Raw genomic sequence first — 8,147 nt, forward strand, 5'->3', positions numbered from 1 at the left:
TGACACTGGAATACATTCATGAGAAGCTTCTGCATAGACATATATATCTAGCAACTTTACAGAATTAGGTACTCAAACACACATCTAACACGACCTGTATAAACATACAAGCCTGTATCATTTCCTGCAGACCACCTTATACAAATAGTGAAATAGGTACCCAAACACACATCTAACACGTATATTTTATTGCACACTCAACCAACCACCAGTGATCAATTAACTATGCATATTACTGAGACGGAAAAACGTTTTGCGTTAGGCTAGTAGTAATCATGCATGCAAGAACCCAATGAGTACAGAACCATCATGATCTAATTTCAGATCCACCATCTGGATATACACATCGTCCATATGAAATTGACAATGACAAGCTTGGAAGGGAAACAAACTCACCCTTCACATATGCGGCCGCGCACAGTCAGGGTAGTTTCCCTGGTCCTTCCACGCTGCTCTGCCTCCAGTCCAACACGTCCCACATTTTCCAGCCGTGAGAGGAGGGGTGGCCTCCCGCTGGCCCCGTACTCACCACACAGGGCGCTTAACTAGCGACCGCGCACCACATATCTGGCAGTGAGGTCACCGGATCTGGCAAAAAGTTTGCCGGATCTGATAGTCAAGTCGTCGAATCCGGCTATGGACCGGGCGACATGGTGCAGGTGAAGGGAGACGCTGGTAGGGGTGAAACCGTGGCGGGGGTTGGTTTTGGCGATGGTGTAGCGGCATGGCGTGGGGCAGATGGGGAGGGGTCCGACGAGGGATAAATGGGGAGGGCCCTAGCGCGGGGTGGTTCACCACCGGCGCCGTCGCCGTCGGTGTGGAGCGGAGCATGGAGGAGTGGCGGCGGCTGATGGTTAGACTGGTGTAAACTCTGTTGTTAAATGGGCTGGCTCTAAAAAACGTCCCTCGCGCTACAAACTTAAAATTTTCCTTCTTGCACCATCGCCCGCGCTCTAAGTTTTGGTCTTTGCTTTTTTATGTACTGTTAATTGCATCTGACCGACATGTGGGCCAAATAAATGGCATACACGACACATCAATAAGAGCTTTCCATGACAGTCCAAATGGTGTACAAAGAATAAAAATATAAGCCCGACTAGGCCCATTTGGTCGATCGATGACAGTTTTTGTGACGGTCCCTTTGAAGTCCGTCGTAAAGAGGCTACTGTTGTAGGGCTCATTTGTCTCTTGTAAATCAATGACGATTTCCATAACAGTTTATAAGAACGTCATCGGAAATCCATCACGGATTAACAGATTTCTTGTAGTGGATTGACAACCCCTTTATAGCGTTGGGTGCAAGTGTTTGATTGTTTGTGTAGTTACTACTATTGGGGCCTTGCTTGTTCCTCCTACTGGATTGATACCTTGGTTCTCATCAAACTGAGGGAAATACTTATCTACTTTGCTGCATCATCCTTTCCTCTTCAAGGGAAAACCAACGCAAGCTCAAGAGGTAGCAATACACAAGTTGCTTACCAAAACATACATCAAGTGACTCAATAGAATACCCCATTGTCACCATGGGTATCCGCATTCAAGAAATATATCACGTGTTCTCAAATCCAAAATGTTCAATCCAACATAACAAAACCTCAAAGGGAAATACTCAATTCATCACAATATAGAGAGGAAGAACACCATATGATCCAGCTATATTAACAAACCAAGTGATACATGAACATCATGCCACATTAAGAACATGAGAGAGAAAAAGAGATCAAACACATAGCTACTAGCACATACCCTCATCATCGAGGGTGAACTACTCCCTCCTTGACATGGAGACCGCTAGGATGATGAATATGGCCTCTGATGCTGATTTCCTCCTCCGACAGGGTGCCAGAAAAGGGCTCCAGATCAAATCGCTTTGGATCATAGGCTTGCGATGATAGATCATAAATTCTTATTATGTTTTGTGGTTTCCAGGTTTTGTAATATTTTTTGTCATAGGCGTCATGCCAGGAAGGTGTCAAGGGGCCCACAAGCTCGATGGGCACGCCCTAGGGGGCGCCCATAGGCTTGTGGCCTCCTGTGCCACCCCGTGGAACTTCATAAGGGCTCCATGGGCCTCTTTTGTTCCATAAAAATTTACCAAAAGTTTCGGCCAATTCTGAGAACTTTTATTTTCTTCAAAAAAAAACGCAATGAAAATTCTCTCGCCAGTCTTGGTTAGTTCCATCTAAGTCATATAAAGGTTTATCAAAACCATATATAATTGTTATAAACATGGCATTAATACTTCATAAATTATCAATACATTGGAGACATATCAGCATCCCCAACCCTAATTCCTACTCATCCTCGAGTAGGTAAATGATAAAATAAACAATTTATGAAGTTTGAATGCTAGCATGGTGTATAAGTTTGATCAATAATAATTTCAATCACTTGTCCTAGCATCATAAGCAACAACTTTTTCTCATAAATTCAAGTTGATAAAGTAGCAATGAATTCATATGTCATGATTCAAATAATGCATTCTTGTGAAACTTAACAATCTTTGTTCTCATTTATCAAACAATTATAGTTCATCATATTTTGGAAAAGTCTAAGTGAGTTGCACATGCTCAATTGTAATATAGTCTTCTAAGATTGCTGGTACTCAAAGCATACTTTTAGAACAAACAACATCCATCAAGCATAGAGAAAGATATGGGCTTAATGTTTTGCCTCCCAGTGTACTTATCATAAAGATAATTATCAACAATAATAGCACATGCTTTAATATATTTGATTCAATATATGTGATTGGATCTTTCCCCACCACACAATGATTGCCAATTAGATATTTAGGATGAGATAATAAGTTGACTCAACATGAAAAGTAACATGAAAGTAAATAGCATAAAAGTAACTAGAATGTCCCTTCGTAGAGGGAAGCATGGATTGGAAGAGGTACCAGAGCTCATTGCTTAAATCAAAGATGCATATATTTTGGGTCGTGTGCCTTTCTTGTCAACGTTATGATAAAGGATTTCAATATATTCTGTGCTAAACACGTTAACGGTGGTTCCCAAATAGAATTGAAATTTTTACCCCCCCCCCTCCACCATTCACACACTTTCCATGGCTAGCCGCATCCACGTGTGCCCTCCAAACAATCAAATTTCTAGGGGTAGTTCTTGTTTATTTAGTTTTATTATGCAAGACTGGGCATTCTCTTTTACCATTCTCTCTCGTGCAATGAGAAGTGAATAAACACTCGTTGTGAGTTCAACACACTTACCATGGAAGATATTGGCCGCCCTGTCGCTCCATGAGAGGTACCGGCACACAAAACAAAAGTTTATTTAAGGTTTTAGAAATGGCACATGCAAATTTACTTGGAATGGAAGTGAAATACCATATATAGGTAGGTATGGTGGACACTTAAGGAAGAAAATTGGCTCAAGAATTTTGGATGCACAAGTAGTATCTCTATTTAATACAAAATTTTGGCAAGATAAAGGTTCTGCACAAGCACCACATGTTCGAGGATCCACAACAATATAACTTGTATGCAAATATACCCAAATATAACTCATTATATTGCCTTCCTTGTCCAACTTCAACAAATTTGACCGAGGATGAAAAGAATTAATTGGTATTCACAATCATAAAAATATGTCCAAGATAATCTATATGTATATGAAATTTCTCTTCCTTAGACTAACCATTCATGAATTTCTTGTAAGACCAATATTGTGACAGTCAAACTTCAATAGATTTTACTTCCTAATCCCAATATGAAACTACTACTAAGCATATGTCATATGGATAATTTCACATTTATGATGTTCAATTCATTCACAATTTACTCTTAGGATATAAGTGAAGTACAAGAGTAAGCATCAAATACTCTTAGAAGATATAAGTGAAAAACAAAGTGTACTTAAATAAATCGGTAGTTATGTGAAGACTGTCCCTCAGTAAAATATTTCAGAGCTAAGAATTATTTAAAATAGCAAACAAAATAAAGGACACTCCAATAATACCACATATCATGTGAACAAATGAAAACTTAGGATTAACATAGGCTAACCGATAGTTTGTTGACGAAGAGATGTGGGATGCCTAATGTGTCATCCCCAAGCTTAGATGATTGAGACTTCTTGTAATATTGACTTGGGAAGCGAGGGCATCCCCAAGTTTGGGTTTTTGTGTCTCGTCGATTCTTCTCATATCTCGGTTTCACCTAAGTCTCAACAACTTCATCCACACAAAACTCAACAAGAACTCGTGAGATAGGCGAGTAGACATAAGAATAAATCAACACTTCATGTACTGCCAAGATAAGTTTCATAATAATTTTAAAACATGAGATATTGTATACCATCATGTACAAAATTCATATCTACCAATATAAGCCATGAAAATTATAGGACAAGTAGATAACAAAACTATGACAACAATTTGTCTAAACGGGACACTCTGTAGGAATTAATTACAAAAGTGTACTTATGTAGCTCAAATAATTCAAAAAATTTAGGACATACAAAAATTTGTACGATATGTCTGTGTAAAAATTTCAAAAATTTTCCACGTTCCAGTAAAATATGAAACTTCAAATACTAGAGCAAAACTTTGTGTTTTTGTATAGTACACATCAAACATGCAATTCAATCATCCTAAAGGTAATTCTTGAAATTTGTTTATTGAAAAATGATTAGAAATAACAGAAAGCTAGTAGAAACAAAATAAAATGATGCTCCAAGCAAAAAATATATTATGCGATGAATAAAAATATAGCTACAAGTAAGATATACTCATAGTGTTGAAGACGAAAGAGGGGGTACCTTCTGGAGCATCCCCAAGCTTAGACGATTGTGTCTCCCTTTTATGTTACCTTGGTGTCGGTGCAGGTGTGCACACGGTCACCTATGAGACCTTAGGGCCCCTTGTGGTTTGGTGGGGAGGTCGTATCGCACAAAGAGCAGAGACTACGAAACAACGCGATGATGAGACTCGGGTTCTTTTACCCAGGTTCGGGCTTTTGTGAAGCGTAAAACCCTACTCATGCATTGGTGGATGGATTGCGGAAGTCAAATTTTTCCCGAAGATAAGAGCTAGCACGCACGTACACTTACACTTGGCTCTAATCCCATGGGGACCTAATCTACCAAGTGTTGAATCTCTAAGTGCTCGGATACCCAAAGATCTGAATCCTTTGCAAGGTTGCCTCGGGCGTCCTTTTATAGCTCAAAGGGGCGTCCATAGTGGAAACTAACATGATCAGATAGCTAACGGTGCTATCATACCTAACTCTGTCACTTAAGATAGAGCGCCATAAATGCGCCCCTAGGTGGCAAGCGGGGGTGCGTTCCCGGCAGGCCTCTGCCACCATTGAGCTGGCCATGGCTTGAGATCTTGACACGCTTCTGGACGGGTGTCAACATGTTGCAACCTATCTTCCGGTGCGGTGCCACGTAGCTAAAGAGAGCCACCTAGCCATCCGGGGGCTCGACATCTCATTCACAAGTGACTGGTGTAGCGATGAGGTGGACTTGTGGCAGGCTGGCTCACACCTACCGGGGAGGCACCTTACTAGGTCTTTGTCTTGAGAGGTTATGCTCCCAACGCCTGTGCACAAGTTAGGTGACTAGGTACCCCATTATTATTGCACCAACAGGAGCACCGATGAGGGAGTCCTAGATTAAGGATTCCTTGGGGCGCCGACCCGTGGACCGAATCATCGGAGTACGGATAGTTAAGAACTTCGTATGGAGGAAGGTAGGCTGTGAGGACTGGCATGTACTCCGAGCACATAATGGCTAGCTCATCTCATCTATTCCCGATTATAGTCGGTAACTTGTAAACCGAATGGCACCTGGTGTCCATATAAACCAGGGAGCTTAATCCATGTATCAGAGGCTGAATCATCTAGGGTTTAACATATACGATCTCGAGGTAGATCTACTCTATAATCATCTTCATCAATACAATCAAGGCGGGCGTAGGGTATTACCTCCATAGGAGGGCCCGAACCTGGGTAAACCGATGTCTCCACCTTCTTCCTACAATCCATCAATCCAAGGTCCATAGTTCGAGACCAACTACCCGAGCTTTGCCGGTTTTGTCACCAACATTCGTGCTTTCATTCAGAATTCTACTTTTGGATCACTGAGAAGATTGATGGCTCGCTTTATCGTCCGCAACAAAATCAGCAACGGAGGTCCTTTTCCCTAGATAGCTTCTCTCGTTCGGCAGCATTACGCTCCGTGCAGACCCAAACGACCGCCTTGGCCAGATCGAAAGCTTTGTCCCCGATTAGCAAACGAGGTTAGGGAGTTTCTTACTCTCAACCCATCCTTGGACCGATCTTGTCCTCGCAAGAATCTCGTCTTCGGCCGATGAGATCAAAAAACCCCGAAGCCTTAACTTTGGCTCACGCGTGTGGCCATGTCCTCGGACCCAACTATTTTGAAGAGTCAGCCCCTTGATTTCTTTGTATGGTTTTAATAAGACAATAACATGGGTTAATTGTGCTGCAAAATGAATGTGGGGTTTGCAACATCCAGTTTGGTGTGGTGCAGTACCCTCTGCTATTGATATCTTTTTTTTGTTGCAATTCTGACGTCCTATTTTTTTTTGCTTAGTTGTCATAAATTTGCATTCACTTGGTCTCTAGATATCCAGAAATCCGTGATTAAACATGTTGCTTGAATGGTCAACTCCATCGTTGGCTGTCTTTTAGACTTCCTACACTTCTTGCATTATCTTCTTCAGAGAAAATTTGTTATATGCTAGGAAACAAGCTTAAAATATAATTAAGAAAATACCAATAGTTAATTAGTATAACTATGGCAACATTCTTAACCCAATAGTGAATTAGTATAACTATGGCGCCACCTAGCTTGCTATTTTTGACTTTCAAGTCATCCAGTAGTCCTATATCATTGCCCAGTGCACTTGCTTCTTACTGTATTTTTCCTACCATGCTATCAATTGTTTTGGACAATGTCTCTAGATGTGTGGTTCATATTCTTACTGCATGAGACATCTTTCCATATTTATCAGAACCATGTTAGTCACACCAAAGATGTATTCTCAGAAATCCATCTTAATCAGCACTGTCTATGTGGCTCTAGCTTGTTGTCTATGTGAGGTTTGACTTTAATATCCTAAATGATCCAAAACCCTTAGTTGATTCATTCATGTTTGGTATTATTTATTTAGTAGTATTTACATAGTATATGTATGGTCCTCGAGTGTTTGTACTAAAATTCCCTATGAAGAAGCTTCTATATAGTATGTAGCTTTTCTTTTATCATTGTATATGCAAATATTATTTTTTCAACAATGTGCGCTAGATGATAATTATGAGCATTTCGTGTACATTGTATCTGAACAATGTGCACTAGATGATAATTTGGAAGCTCCATGTTTTTTTATAACTAGCAACTTTTATACAACTCGGACATCTAGTATAATGGATCTATTTTGTGATTTGAAGTTATTGATCTATGCTCTTGTGTAATATTACGGTCTAATGTTTTTTGTTTTGTCTCTTTTTCTGTTGCTAGGAAAGTGGTGAGAAGATGTCGAGGATGCCTACTTGGGACATTCAAATCGACACAACATAAAAATTTCTGAACCTATGTCTCATAGGAGAGTAGAATGAACTCCATTGTTAGCAGATGTGCCATTGTTCTATTGTGCAATTCTGTCTGTTCTTGCTATATTCGTGTGTAAGGAAATGTATTCATGAGATGAGTTATCGTGTTATATAAACCCGGGAGATGTTATATGTGATGTTATATGATGGATGATTTTAATTCGACTTGGAGTTTTCATGATTTGAATATGAAACAGTGTTGGATTTAATATTGGACAAATAATTGGGTTGAAAAGGCCCAACAAATAGAAATGAAACCAAGTTTTGGAATAAAAGGTTGCTAAATTCAAAAATGAAAAAAGGCCAAAACTGAAACTGGACCAAATGTATTTGGGCACTAAAAGTTCAGGGCCCAAATTATAATGATACAAAAAAATTCGAAAAAATATTAGAAGTGGTTGTAAATAGGCTAAGGCCCAAAAAGAAGCCCAATAAGAAAAAGCCCAAAAAAATAAAACCAGCCCATGTGACCAATTGAAATGGTTTGGGCTGATTTCAACCATAACATTTTGATTTCGTCATAATTTTACCACGTAGGAATGGGTTAGAT

This window comes from Hordeum vulgare, chromosome 3H (genome assembly GCF_904849725.1).
Source record: "Hordeum vulgare subsp. vulgare chromosome 3H, MorexV3_pseudomolecules_assembly, whole genome shotgun sequence".
Lineage (NCBI taxonomy): Eukaryota > Viridiplantae > Streptophyta > Magnoliopsida > Poales > Poaceae > Hordeum > Hordeum vulgare.